Source organism: Melospiza georgiana, chromosome 8 (genome assembly GCF_028018845.1).
Source record: "Melospiza georgiana isolate bMelGeo1 chromosome 8, bMelGeo1.pri, whole genome shotgun sequence".
NCBI classification, from domain to species: domain Eukaryota; kingdom Metazoa; phylum Chordata; class Aves; order Passeriformes; family Passerellidae; genus Melospiza; species Melospiza georgiana.
In genome coordinates, this window is record NC_080437.1 from 19,373,481 (window position 1) to 19,387,607 (window position 14,127).

Here is a 14,127-nt window from a genome sequence, read left to right on the forward strand (position 1 = left end):
AGAATTTACACTTTACCTAATGAGCTTGCTAATTCTCTGCAATATAAAAATAGACATTAGTTTTTGGACTGTCTTTAACTTAAAACATGAATCTCCTTGGTCAAATTGGTTTTCTTCTTTTCCTGGCCTAATCTAAAATGCTTTGTTGAAATTACACAGGCAGTGGGATCTGGAACAGAGATAGATATAACCCTATGTGACAGATAAATGCTTTGAAATGTTTTCAGACAGTCCCCAAAATGAAATAGTCTCTACATTTTGCAGAACAAACTCAGAAGGATGATTTTTAAATATTTTCCCAAATACTGTTATGGAGTAGATCTTGCCCTAAGCTTCCTGGCTGGGTCTCAAGCCGAGAGAAGGCAGATGATTCTCTCCCTGCTCCCCTCCCACAGCTGTGAGCAGTTCTAAAGCCAGACCTGGGACAGGCTGAGGCTTGAGCAGAGGCAGCTGACCCAGGGGAACCTTCGGCTGTGGATGTGCTGGAAGGTGTTGAGAGAGCAGAGCCTTTGAAAAGAAGGGATGGAAAGCATTAGATGAAATTCTGATACTTCAATTGTTTGTGGGGTGGGAGAGGTTCATGACAGAGACTGATAAAAGAGAAATAAACAAAAACCATGTGGCTGCTTTGCTATGTCCCTTTCAATCAGCAGAGGTTCTGTGGGGATGCAGAGCAAAGCATGATGCCAGTTCCATGTCAGTTCTGGAGGAAGCTGGAAACAGATGTGTGTCTATGAATTGGGACACCTTATGTTTCCTCACTTTTTAGTCTGTCTAAGTGAAAAGTCTTGCATTCTGGGCCTCATTTACAAATGACTTCAAATCAGTTTTGCAGGAAATGGCCCCCCAAATGCAGAGTGTAGGGGCAGAAAGAGTGTAAGGACAGAACCTATGCATGTTCCTCTTCCATCCTGGCAACTGGTTATTAGATGTGTCTTTCCATACACACATTCTGAGGAAGAAATTGGACGCAGCAGCATCACTCCCCATCACTCAAGAATCACTGGTTCCAGGCAGAAAAGAACCAGAATGAGGAGGAAAATACAGAGATTTCACCAAACATTCTTCGAGCAAGGCATGTGCAGTGGTATGTGACTGTGTGGGGGGAAATGGAAAAGGTGGTTGAAAGCCCAGAAACTGGAGAGATCCAATGTGACTGTCAGTGCTGAGCAGGAATGGGAAGACAAGAAAAAGGCTGTTGCTAAATAAGTTTAGGATATAAAACAGACAATGAGAGGAGAAAGCCTTTAAGTGGGAGGAAGTAAACAGAGACAAGAAATAAAAGATTCTGTATGGGAAGAGAGTGAATAGAGAGTCTGAGAGGTTGAGGGAGATTAAAAAGGGGATTTCATGCAGAAAGAGCTGAGTGAATATGCAATGCAGTCCACTAATTTATTTTTTTTCCAGAGCAACTGAGTTTCCATACCAATTTCAGCTAGCTGACTAAATGCAAATTAAGTGGAGCTAGCACACAAGATCCTCTCTAGGACCTCCCTTATCAATCAAGGAACCTCAGCTTAGAGGCTGTTAAAAGTGAAAAATTTAAGCCAGTTAGCTTAAACTGATAAATCCACAATATTGCTGCACAGACACAAGTCCAGAGTGGGGCAGCTGGGAATAAAAGTTTGAATTAAGTGTACAGTGAAGATTTAATATGTGCATTTACAGACCATTTATTGTGATGTGGCAACACTCTCAGCTGGAGCTATGGGCTTCTAATGTATTACAGATAATACTTAAATGAGAAAAAATTATGTTAGATTAATATTGTAGAGGGAGGAGGAATGAAGTGATTTTTTTTTTGAAGTAAGTAAATGGGTAATAAGCCTTGCACTTCTTGTGCTACTGGTTTTGACATGAAGAGTGGCCAGTGATGCCTTATTTTCTGCTTCAGTGCAAGGAACACATTTGGTGTTGGACTTGCAGAAGGTCATACAGAGATGTTTAGTGATTCATAGTAGCAGGACAGTGGTCTCCTGAGAGCAGCCATGAAATCTGAATTTGCTAACTGGAAATAATGATTTTGTGGTGGAAGGCTCTCATCTGTTGCCAAAGACTCCCAGTGGAAGCTTGTTCCAAACCATGTTTACCACAGTTGTCTCTTTTCCTCTTGCTCACCATGATCCTTTCCTGGCACATAAAGATGAGAAGAATCGTGCAATTTGCCACTTTTCTTGTCCAAACAACAAAAAAGTTTGGAAATTCTGACTTTACCCAGAAGAGGCTTTGGAAGAAACAAATTAGCTCTGTTCACCTCAGCAGTGATTAAATGTCAGTAAAAATTTATTTATGTGAAATGAAATTTACTGATAGTTAGACCCACATTTAAACCTCTCCAACCTCTGCTGGAGTACATGAGAATTGGGCTGGGGCTCCTTGTTCCTGCAGAGGCTGGGAGGTTGTGGAGACATTGTGATAGACCATGGGGACAGAACACAATTAGGGGCTTGGAGGGCAGTGCAGCACAGGCTTCTTTTCTATGCAGCTTTTACAAGATATTTTATGACTTTATGAGATTTACTTAAGCAGAATCAAACTCAGGGTGCAAAACCTTCAAATGTTTTGAAATGGGATCTGCTCACAATGTCCCATTTAGTTTTTTTGATCATTGTTGAAACGTAGCAAGAGGTGGCTGCCTCTGAAGTTCAAAGTGATCCAGAACAGATAAATATACTTGATAAATATTCCAAATGTTAAAAACAACCTCCTTTTGTTTCTCTGGTGCTTAATAATGCTTGCCATGGAAATGCCTGCAAGCCTTAGTCTGACATCTTTATGACACTCCAGTTCTTACAAAAAATCCCTTACTACTTCTTATCTCCTTTAGCAGTTGTATGGACTTTGAGAGATTTATTTCTGTTGTGGTTGGGATTTTGGGGTGGCAGGGTTTTTTGTGTTTGATTTGTTGGGGTTTCTGGTTTCTTTTTCCCATGAAAAAATGAGAGAATAAGAAAAGCAGGGTATTTTATTTACTGGAATGAAAAAGTGAAATCTAGAAAGTTGCTAGTCAAAAAAAATACGCTGAATTTCTTTAAATTTTTTTTGGTAGTTTAAAAACATTGCTTCACTTTGAACTTTTAAAATGCCTGCACTTTGTACACAGAAATTAAATTTTCAAAACAAAATTTCTCATTGAGAAGAAAAAATTAGAAAAGCTTAGTCACACTTTCACATATTTTGAGGTTTTCTGCCTCCAAGTGCTGTTGTGTGCCATCAAGGTTAAATTAATTAGGGAAGTAAGAACAACCTTTAGAACACGATACCTGTTTTGTGCTCACGATTGGAAGATTATGCCAAGGCTTGTTACGGTGAATTCTCCTCCTTCTTTGTACATTAGTGTCTCCTTTTCAACCATGGTCCTGGAAAATCAGACTGGAGCCTGCCCAAGGCACCCAGCAGAGGCTGGGTGTGTACAGGGTGTGTTAGTCTGCAGGGTTCAGAAAATAATCAGGTCATGTCCTAGGTGTGGTATTTGCTAGCTGTGCCCCCTGCAGCAGTGAGTGCTGCCCTCTGTCTGTGCATTGCTTACAATAATCTCTCTCCAGATTTATGGCACAAAAGAGTTTATCAGCTAAGTTTCACTGGCATATTGGGCAGCCAGTACCCATCTTTTTCCCTGCTCTGTTATTCCAGCACACGGGTTGGAGAATGCCTAAGTGGTGAATCCTACAGTTGTGTCAGACTGTGCATCAGTACCAGAACAATGTTCACTTCCATGACACAAAAGCTGTGTTGTGCTGTTTGAAAAGCTTGTTCAAATTCTAATTCATACTTTCCATATTATTTTATCAATTTCCTTTTTTTTTTTTTTAATTCATTCTTTTGAATTGCATTTTAAAATAACTGTGAAACTCTCAGACATCACCTAGACAGGTTGTGGAGTCTCCTGTGGAAATATTCAAAAGCCATCTAGACGCAATTGTGCTCTGGAACACCTGCTTGAGCAGGGCAATTGGACTAGATGAATTCCAGTGATCCTTCCCAACCTTACCCATTTTGGGAATCTGTGAAATATAGCTATATGCCTTTGTTTTTTAATTTTAGTCTTTTAAAGGTAGAAAAGGTTTCAAAAGAAGCTCTTTTAGTGCAATAAACATATAGGGATTGAGATTATTTAGGAGACTAATGAAAACATTTTAACTAAGCTGCAAAAGTGTCCATGATACAGGAATAGATCTGGTCAATACTTTATAGCTGGCAGAGTAACATCTAATCTGTACCAACTTTCTTTCAGGCTGCATTGCAGAATAAAAGATTAAGATTAGGTTTGGATTTCTCAAGGGATACATTAATATTCTTTAACAGCATGGAAAATAATCATATTTGCTCCTACTTCAGTGGAAGTTAAATATAAATGAACTGTGTTGCCCTCAGAAAAGACAGACATTGTGTATCACTTCAGCACTGGTTCTGGTCTATTGACTCAGACAGCTTGCTCATACTCTGCTTTTTTCCAATGCTCAGATTTCTGAAAACAACACAAAGGAAGAGGAGGAGTATTATTTTGAAATGGGTCAGCCCTCCTTGTGTTTTTAAACCATTTTAGGTGTTGATCACAGTGTAGTGTTAAAGTATATATACATAGAGGGATAAGGGCAAGTTAGGAAATACTGTAGTGATAATAGCTTTTTTAAAAATTTATCTAGACATCCACAGCAGGTAGGTCCTGTCACGGTCCCCACAGTATGTAAAAGGAGTTGTGTGTGCTTCTGAAGCAAATAAAGGTGTCAAAACAAAAGAACTCTAAAAGAGAAGCCAGTTCCAGTTGGAAGTTTGAGTTTGTTCTCATAAAATCAAAAGTAAAGCAAAGAGCTGTGGAGGTGTAAACTGGATTACAGACAGGATGTGTGCTGCAATGGGGCAGCATGGACAAACTGTTCTCTCATCCTTTGCCCTTTCATGACCTGTCATTATGAGACGTGAACTGTATCACATGTATTACTTGGGAAAAAAAAAGTCTGTTCACACTTCTGTTTCACCAACACAATGCTCTGGGTTACGTGCTGTGTGTGGGACAGTAAAAGCAGGCCTCAGCATGTGTGTGTCTTATGACAAAGAACAAATTTGGCTATGATGTCTTTGATCATGGTCAGTAAACAAAAATTTGTTATGAAGAAACTGCTTACCAGAATCTAAGCGGCACTGTAAATTTCAAGGCAAGCTTTGGCCGCATCAGCTTGACTTTTTCTAGGCTTTATGGGGTTAGGCTGCAAGCATGGAAACTCATGCACTGAGTATGCAATGGGAGAACTTTCTTATTGTTCCTGGAACACAGCAGAAAAGCATGCTGAGAACTGGAAGAACAACTTAGCAATAAAAAGGTGAATATGACAAGCAGCTCCCGGCAAGGCAAATTAATTCCTCACCCCATCTGGTCTGCAAGTAGTGGATGAACCTCTAAATAACCAGAGTTTGGTTAAGAATTCAACTGCTGGAATCTCCCAGCCATCAGAATCATATGTCTGTAATTTATCTCCAAAATGCCTATCCTCACAAAACCTGAGAAGCAGAGCTCTCCTTAGAATATTGTATTCAATTAACTCCTGAAACTAGAAGTACAGCAATTATTAAAAAAAAAAAAGGCAAAAAAAAAACAAACCCACAAAAAAACCCCACACCTCCCCACAACCCAAAAAAAACCCCAACGAAAAAAAATACCCCAAACAAAACCAACTCCAAACCCCCACCCTGCCAAAAAATTAACACCATCTGCTGCAGTGTTCGGGTTGATTTGAACATTCCCCGTAGCATGCTGAACAAGGTCATGATAGTTTTTGCTCCTGAGGTTCAGTTAGACTCCATTCCAGTGTAGAAGAATGGCTTGGCACAGGTATGACATTTAGACTTGAACCTGCTCAGAGTTACATCTCAGAAGTTATCACTGGCAGAAATTGTTGGTGGCAGAAGGGCTAAGCAAATAGATCTTGGTATAAGCAAGTGAAAAATCACTATTACCGCCTAGAATTATATTTGTGAGTTAGCAGGCTGGAAAAGCCTGACATTTCTGTGGGTATGTCTAAGTGGCATGTTTGCTGCAGATAACCCAAGCTGCCACTGATATGGCCAGAAAATGTCAGACTACTGTTTTCCTTGTGTAAACTGTTCCTGAGACTTCCCCCCAAAGCATTGGGCATGCTTTTCATCAGTATAGGTTGGCCTGACTTCTTTTTCCATCTGTTTGAAGGAGGGGGGCGGGATGGAGTCAATATTTTAGTTTCTAAAAATAAGCATCCCAGTTCCACTGCCAAAAAGTTGGAAACTTTCACTTAACAATAGTATTGAGAGTTTCCATTTGCTTTGGCTTTCTCCTCTAGATGCCAGTGTTGTGAAAGGACATTACCTATATGAACAGTACAGGTTTATGTGAATGAAACATTATTGTGCCAATCCATCCAGCCAGCAGTGTGTGGCACTCCAAGGAGAACAAGGTGCAGGAGTTTAAAGAATAGAATGGGATAGGAGGGGATGCTCTTAAGGCACTGAAATTTCAAGGTGGAATATTCAAAGAGAAGCAGTTTCCCAGAGCAGCCCCTGTAGATCATCACAGATGCCCGCTCATTGCTTGTGCTTGCGTTTTTCAAAGGCTGCTGCTCTGGCAAGTGCATGGATTGGGATGATTGGTGGCATAATGACAACTGCAGTTGTGAGCATTATCATCTGTCACCAACAGAACAGTAATTAATAAGGTCTGCCCTGAACAATTCCACTGGCTTGTTGTATGCTGACATGTGCAACAAATTCTGAAGGGAAGAGACACTCGGTCTGGGGTCCCACCCATCCATTCCCCCTCCTCTTCTTCATCTTCTCACCCTATTTGGAAGCATTTTTTTCCTTTTCTTTTTACTTTTTTTTTTTCTTTTCCTTCTCCCCAACCCCCTCAGCAAAGGTTATAGTGTACAAAAAAGACTGCAAAATATCTTTATCTCTTATCTATGTTTCTGACAACGTTATGGACTTCTTTGTTGTGGTATAGAGCTCCATTAGGAATCCCCAGAAAATGAGATTTATGTTGATGCTTTGAAGCTATATGAATTCTGTGTGTTGCTAAAAATCACTGGTTGCTTTGCTTTTTAAGTGCAGCTCTCTTTGCTCACTAATCGCCTTCTTGTATTTTGTTATTTAGTTTTCAAGTCTCATTTTACTATAGTTCAGAAGATTATGTACCAGAAATAAAGAGAAATATGTATTTATTTTAATATCAGGGATTCCTTGTACTGCTTCTGGGTCAAAACATTTAGAGACACATATATTTTGTTTAAGTAGCGATCCATTAGATTGTCACATTTTCAAGGTATAACAGTGCCAGATCTATATGCAGTATTATTAATGCTCCTCACACAGAGGGCTAAATCAGATGGAAAACCCTGGAGCTTGGTGTGGTTATAATTTTCAGAGAGCTTAAACTGATGTAAAGTAAACATGATGTTCAAATTCTGAATTCTGCCATAGTGTGCATATCTAGATTAAAGTTATAAATTGTTATCTAATGTCCCAAGTAGGCAAATAATTTTATATTTCTACAGATATGAAACTCAGAACAGCATTAAGTGTGTATTTTTCTCACACCCTTCTGTGCTGCTTTTCTATACCCAAAGCTAGCAATGCTGAGTCAGCTTCAGGAAGCAATGAAGCCATGGAAAAGTGTCACTTAGTTAAAATAAAGTTAAAAGTGAGTGTCAATGAAATCAAATTTACAGTTGTTCTTAATCATGCTGTAGTCATTGATTTTATCAGATGTATGAGATGTAATTTTATCAGATGAGTCCCATGGAATTGTAGATAATGGATTATTCCATGGCTGCTTTGTAGCATTTGGGAACAGGTGCTATTGACCCACTTCTGTGGAATACAAAACCGAATGAAAAGGAAGAGACTACCCCCTTATCCCATCAGAAAATTTAGGCAGGAATTAACTGTCTTGAATTTGGCTACTTTGAGTAAAAGTGAGAAAGTACAGAGTATCAGAGAGAAAGTGCAGACTATGTTTTCTACGCATGCATACATACACGTTTGTGTGTGCGCATTTTCTTTTTTAGCAGTAGTGACTCATGACAACTGGAAACTTGGCACCTTCCCTTATTCCAGGTCTGGCATTTTGCCCACTCTGTACAAGAAGGACTGAAAAGCTTTTCAATTTCTCCAATCCAATTCATAATGCAGCAGTTGCACAAGTTGCCACATGTGTGTTATTAGGAAGTCTCAGTGCAAATGGAAATAGACCTTGTCACGAAATGTAGGCATTCATCACTGGTGATGCTGAGCTTCCCCACTTGAAGTTCATTTACAAACTGATTAAAGCTTTGAAATGGGGCTGACTGGCTAATCCTGTTTATTCCCTTGTGCCATTTGAAATTAATTGGAGGAAGATCAAAGGATGAAGATTGTTTGACTAGTTCAGGTAATAAGAAGGTCTCCTGCTCTGAGATTTGTAAATCCCCAAATAGAATAAATGAAAACTTTTTACAATTACTTTGGATTCTCATGGTGTATGGATCCAGCACAGCAAAAACCCCACCAAAATCTGAGGTTTAATAATATATGATCAGGCACTATTCCAAGCAGCCACTGTCTGTATAAAATGTGGAAAACCCTTCGAAGTTCATTATTTCTCATTATATGTAGCATAGGTACAAATGGCTGGACTTTTGTTTTTTTGTTTCTCTTTTTGATCTGGATAGCGCTGGACACTTGGAACTTCACTTGAGTCCCCTGAAGTGCTAATAGAATATAAGCAGGGTTGTAATATCTGGTTTGAACTTAAGAGGTTTGAGACTTAGAATAATTTACTTCTGAAGATTGTATTGCCATGATAATAGGAAATGGCGAAATTGAAACTTTCACAAAAGAATAGTTGCAATGTCACTTAGACTGCTAGCTGGAAATCCTTATTTTTAGTAACCGGAAGGGTTATGCTGAGTGAAGTCACCTCATCACATATGAATTAAATGTTACTGTTTTTTTCCTTCATCTCTTTTGGTTTTATTCATTCTTAGAATTAAAGAAAGTAGAAGATAATTTTATTATAAACTTAGTAAGTGTTTTGGAGCAGGGTATATGGGGTATATTTAGTGTTGGATATATCTCCAGAGCAAACATACATAAAATCAGATATGTTTTACAGATTAATTTTAGAAGGCAGGGACTGCACAGCACCCATTAGAATGAAGTCTCAATGCGGGTGAAGACAATTTTCGTAGTGAAATCAAGTAAATTTTCATGATAGCAGGCAGAATAATACATACAACAGAGATTCCAGAAAATTTTTCATATTAAGAAGATATAAGTGCCTTATTCCGTAGGGCCATGAGATAGTAATATTCCACTTGCCTGCATTTTACCCAAATGGATGCAGACTCATCTTTCCAGTTCTGCTCTACTTGAACCACTGAGTGCTCAAATGGTTTCTGTGGCTCATCTTGGCAGCTTGGAAAAGCTTGGTTCAAAGGGTCCCTTTTTGTTAACAGTGATTTTTTTCATGGATGTCTCTGTAGTCCCTAGCTCCAGCTGGAGTCTGAAGCAGAAGTTGTGTGTTAATGCTTGGCAGCATAGGCTGGGGTTTTCCAGCTGGAAATCTTGGGAATCTTGCTAAAGAGCCTCCACATATTTGCCAGCTCAGTTGTTGCTTGGTTGTCTACAGCTAGGGAGGACTGGCTTTGATGGCCTGGATGCCCCCTACTAGACCTCTGTTCACACATTTAGATTTAGATGGTTTGGTTAGGATCTAGAGAGAAAGGCACAACTTTTTTTGACACTTCCCCGATTTTTTTGCTACCCTCTCCATTTAAGGTTAGTACTGGCAGGGTGCAGTGTGTCATAGAGTGGAATGGCACAAAGCTGTAAAAGCCAAGGCTGAAAACAGATTGTCACTTGAAAGGGAAACACAGGCTGTGCTTCTCTCTTTTACCCTTGTATTTAAATTGTATTTAACTTTACCGACCATTATTTTCTGGGTAGCTTTTTCTTGTGTCAGATCGTTTATGCTGGTCAATGCACTGAGAAAACAGAACTTATCTTTTCCATGCCTGGCCTTTGCTCTTATAAGGAGAGGGCTAAAGATTACTGCATTGAGAGTTTAAGAAACTTTAAGTACTTCATTTTTCCCCACTGTTCCAAACAATTGCATAGATAGTATACTGGATTGTGCTATTGCCTTGCTGCTCTTACTTCTTTATTCCAGCATATTTTTGTATTTTCTATCCAGTAGTATGCCTAGTTTAGTGTTAGGCTGCTGCTGCCTCTAAGGTTGGGAGTGTAAGTGCTGATTTGTCATATTACAGCAGGGATAAGTGAGTATGCACTAACAGCCACAATATCAGTAGTGCTAAATTCTGTGACATGTCAGGTGTACATCTTAGAGGAAAGATTAAGTAAAGAAATCTTTCCATAACACAAGTCTAGATGGGAGCAGGGGAAAATTGTTTGTGTCAATCCTTCTTCTCTCTGCCCACTTTCATCCCACAATTTTAGTACCAAACATAACCCAAACCTTTGGAGTGTCTAAACTATTGGAATAAGATGTTCTTTCATGTTTGGTTTCCATCTGGGTCTGGAGGCAGAAATGCCAGAATACCACAAGACAAGCCTCTTGCATGCTATTTCTAATCATGGACAGGAATCTGGCCTGCCCCCAGAAGGGCCGAGATGTGTTACAGCATTAGCAGGCATCCCCCAGAGCTCTGGGAAGGAAAGCAGTGTCAGACCAGCAGCTCCCTAGACTGTACTTTCTTGCTTACTGGGTTCATGCACACTTTTCCATGTAACTGTAGGCAGCACTTGAGGACTTTCCACACACAGCACTGTGCCAGTTTGGGGCAACTTCTGTAAGCAGATCATGAAAAGTATTGCCCAAAATGCCCAACAAAGGTGTGTAGGTCTCAGCTATTCTCAGCTGTCATTCAGATTATAGCTCTCATTCTCTGCTTCTCTGCTGTTCTTAAAGCCAATAAATTTATTAATAAGCAAGAGGGTCCTTCCATGAAAATAAAAGCAGAATTTCTGAAAACATGTGCAAATGAGTGCAATTTTCACGGAGTATTAATTTTCATGAAGATAGTAAGTAAGAACATGTTGTGATGTTGGTTACGTTTGTTAGCTTAAGAGCATTCTTTAGGCTTCTGTGTACAGCTGCAAAATCCCTCAGTCTATCTTCCCTTACCCTGACAAAGTGCCCTCATTAAGGGATTAAAGATATTATTGCAATACTATTCATAATGTATACACTTTGCAGCCCCTCACATCTGTTTTCTGCACTATTTATCCAATCATTGAGACCCTTATTCATATTTGCCTTGGAGATAACAGGGCAGGACACCAAAGGATTCCTGGGCAGTGAGGAAATGGCAGAGGATTGGTGTAATGGACTAATTAAAGACTTCAGGCTCAGACTAGAGAAATCCAAAATGTTGTGGTGCAGAGAGAATCACAGGGTACACAGAATGACCCCATTTCCAATGGCACAGGCATGATCAGAGCTACCTGAACATTACATTCCATAAAACATGGCTCTGCCAGATCAACCAGCTTCTGATAAGTGGCTGATAAGTTCTCAGACACACATTAAGAGGGATGAGGTTTTACTTGCCTGTGAGGAATGATGAGGAATCCAGGCTGCTTATGAGAGCAGAGGTTTTGCTCTGCTCAGTTCTAAACAAATGACTGTTTAAGTGTGTATTTAAAGAAATGAGAAGACTTACCAAAACAAGAGATTCAAAGTTTAGAAAAAAGTGGGAGCTTCAATCTGCAAGAGTACTTTACCAGCCTCCAGGCTACTGAAACTTCTCCCTGGCCATCCCTCAGCTATGCAGGCAGTCTAAATTGTTTTGGCAACCAAGTGCTTTCTCCTATTACAGACCAAAAGACTATTTTACAGAAGGACATACGATGGCTCTCCTTGGCTCTCACATCCCGTGGCAGAGTATGGCCTAATCTGAGCCTGGTGTGCTTTCTGCATGACCAGAGCTCTTGCATACTCTGCAGTGCTGCTGGCTCTGCTCCTCTGGGGAGTGTCAGCCTCTGCTTGCTCCATGGTCATGGCTGCAGTGGCCTGACAGCCCTTGCCTCCATAACATAATAAGGCCATGGAACCTTTTGAACCTTTCTGCTTGGGAAGTTTCTGTCTCTGCTTTAGAGAACTCAGAGCACAAATCCATTTTCTGTCACAGTATCAAAAGCTCAGTTTGGTTTTGAATTTAGGGAGTAATATGACCCCAGAGTTCTCTGACTTGGACATATACTAGGAGCTACTGGAACTGGCTGTACCCTGAAGCTTCAGTGGAAAATCCCTTTTGAATTTGCTCTGAAATTCTGCTTTCTTTCAACTTCTTCCCACACTGTATCTCCTTCATGTGTAGAGGACCGACTCAAATGTCCCTATTTGAATTCTGCTGAACTAACAGAAGTTTGATAGCACAGATGAGAGCAGATCTTCAGACACATTCCTATTTTTATTTCCTGGACACTATGAAATATTTATCTGACACTGTTTTCTCACAGAAAATGAGCCCCAGCATAATGGCCTGATGAGGATTACCTAAAGCCCAGGGGGAATGGAATAAGCTTATTTTAGCTAGAATTGGCTATTGTATCAAACTATAAGCTCTAAATTTCTGGGAGGGTGGACAAAAGAGACTCAGGACTGAACCCAGAGATGAGCTACCAAACACTCTCACTGCAGTAGGAATTGCAACTATTTAACTACTTCTAAGTCTCCTGCATGTTTCCTGTCAACTGTGCACAGGACCTTTGGAGAAGGTTTACTTATGATGTCGTTGTGGAAGAACACTTATTCTAGTTTGATTTTGATTGTCACAAAAGAACAGTGTGATAGGATTTGTACAGTTTTCATTGTGCCAAATGGCATGGCTAGTGGTTCAGAAACTGTGAATTCTGTGCCTGCGCTTTTTTCCCTGGCTTCTCACATGAGCATGAGAAAGTTTTGAATTCCCATATTTTCCCTTTCCTCACAACTGAAGTTGGACCTCCTTTGTAAAATACTTGAAACTCTGTGGATGAGAAGTATAAGACACTGGTTCACATGTGTAGCATTATAGTTATATTCATATCAAAGATGCTGATGTTTGTGTAGTCCTCTGTATCTGGACCAAAGATTAGGATCTGATCAAAGATGTGGTTAGTTGGGTTTTCACAACTTGGCTAAAGCTTTGTCCATCACTCCCTAATGGACCTTAGGCATCACTGAGGGGCAGGAGGCCACTTCCTTATGTGCTGTTGCCCCTTAGTGATGTCAGGAGAGACAGTGGCCAGCATGAATGGCCGTGATGAGCAGCACACCCTGCTGCCTGTCACAGTCACAGGTTAATCAGGGTACAGTAATTTGTGAGAACATTAACAAATACAAATCACTCTCTAGAGGGCTGCAATACATTATTTTACCTCTCAACAATAACAGACCTTATTATCTTTCAGGGAGAAGTGCCTGTCAGGGCAATCAAGGATGGACACTTTTAATGAAGACAAATTATCTCCTTCAAAGGAGCGGTGAGCCTTGATTTGGCTTAATGGCTCACTAGTACGAAGCACAGATTTAATCAGAGCCCCAGCTTCTGTCACACATGGGCCTTGGAGTCAGGTAATTGGAGGCAGGTGCTAAGTGCAATTTAAATGAAATGTCTAGTTAATAGGGACAGTTTGAAACATGCAATTTATACCCCTCCCCCAAGCCCTAGTCCTCTCAGGGACATGAAGGCAGCCAGCTGTGCTTGGGAACCAAATGACTCAATTTCTCAGCATTGCCTTTCACACTCAAAATACTGTGCTGCTACTTCTAGCTTGCCAGATGCCCCAGTTGGAGTGACCTTCTTTCAGACAAGATGGGCAACTGAGAGGCTGTTAGAGCTCATTATGCTTTGTCTTGTGCCAGAAGAGGCAGCTGAACCAAAATCTGGACAGAGATGAGGTCTGTAAGATTCTGGCTCTTAAAATATCTCAGAGTCCAGTGAGGGAATCAGAAGGATCAGAGTAGTTTCCTTAGATGTAGATTGCCCCTAACCGTGGATCTGAATGTGGCTTTCCAGACTATAGTGCATTTTAGATGGTCACAACTGCTTTGTTGATATTGGAGTTTGTATGACACCCAGTGCCTCTCATATTGGAAACTGAGGAACCTTT